Source organism: Lagenorhynchus albirostris, chromosome 7 (assembly GCF_949774975.1).
Source record: "Lagenorhynchus albirostris chromosome 7, mLagAlb1.1, whole genome shotgun sequence".
NCBI lineage: Eukaryota > Metazoa > Chordata > Mammalia > Artiodactyla > Delphinidae > Lagenorhynchus > Lagenorhynchus albirostris.
The window spans coordinates 33,880,741-33,882,156 of NC_083101.1; positions in this window are offsets into that span (position 1 = coordinate 33,880,741).

Consider the following 1,416-nt stretch of genomic DNA (forward strand, 5'->3'; position numbering starts at 1 on the left):
GTCTCACCTGCCATTCCTCTTCTTCCTCTTCATTCTCTAGTCAAACTTGCCTATTTGAAGCCAAGCGTACACAACTCCCTACCTCTGACCTCTGTCCATCATGTTCCTCCCTACTTTCTCCATTTCTATTTCTAAACTCTACTCACATCCGCATGTGTGCCTCAAATACTTTCCTTTCTAGGAAACTTCCCTAATCCTCCCAGTTAAAAGCTACCTTTCCTACCTCTAAATTACTCTTAACACTTACTGGACCACTGGTACTAGGTCTTGGTAAACATCATTCCTATGTGTCTTCTCTTCCCTACTAGTTCCTATGAGCACCCAAGGGCTGGTTTGTCTTTTTTGCTGTTTGCAAGAAGCAAACTCCGCTTTAAAGCCTAGAGGGGACTTTAATGTAAAGTACATGATTTGGGGGCTCCACTGACACTAAAATGACAAATTCAGATTAGTTTCCAATCTTTAACATTGCTTTTACATGTGTAAAAACACACTCACTCCAGTAGCTTATAGCTAAGAGTTACCAAAACAATCCTCAACTCTTCCACTACAAAAATTGACAATGTAGTCGCACATGTATTAAATTGTTGAGACACTGCATAAAGACCGCAGAATCTTACCCCTCCCCCAAGTCCTTTTAAGATCCGTAAGAACAAATTTCCATCTTCCGCAAAAAAAGCTGAGCTGAGGCAGTGTGTACCCACGCCCCTCCCCCACCCCAGCCAAGCTTTTCACATGTCATTCCTCCTTAGCTCGCCTGTCTTGATAACAAACTATACCCTGTTCACCTGGTCAGTCGAACCCTACATGTTTCAGCCTTCGTGCAAAGCCCATTTTTTTCTTCAGACCTTCCTGTCAGAAGCCATTTGGTCACACCCCCTCAACTTTACAGACTGGGAGGTAGTCCAGAGGGCAACACAAGGTCACACAGGAAATCAGTGGCAGAGCCAGAACTAGAATTCAGATCTCCTGGGACTCAGAGTAAGGCCTTCTCCTTTATACTACCTCCTTTACTTAATTCATCTATTATTTGAATCTAGCATTATTTTTACTGGCTTCCAGGGGCTCCAGAGCATTGAATTTCACACATTATTTTTCAAAAGTCTACCTCATTACTCTCAGTCATCAAGAATGAGGATTAGAGTTAAATGCTCAAAGATCCTACATACTTGTGTATTTCCCCTCAACAACCACTAATATAAAAACACCAAAGAAACCAGTTCTTTAGTGTGTTTCAACACAGGCTTACAATCAAAGTCTTAAATTACAAATGTAAGCATACAACTAGGCTTTACCAAAGAGGAATGTGTTTATTTCACTTAAATTCTTAAAAATACTTTTTTGGCAGTTGTCACATAAAATGTCCTAATGTAAAAAAATTTTCATTAAAAAGAAAAGAAAAGCATGAAAAAACAGACC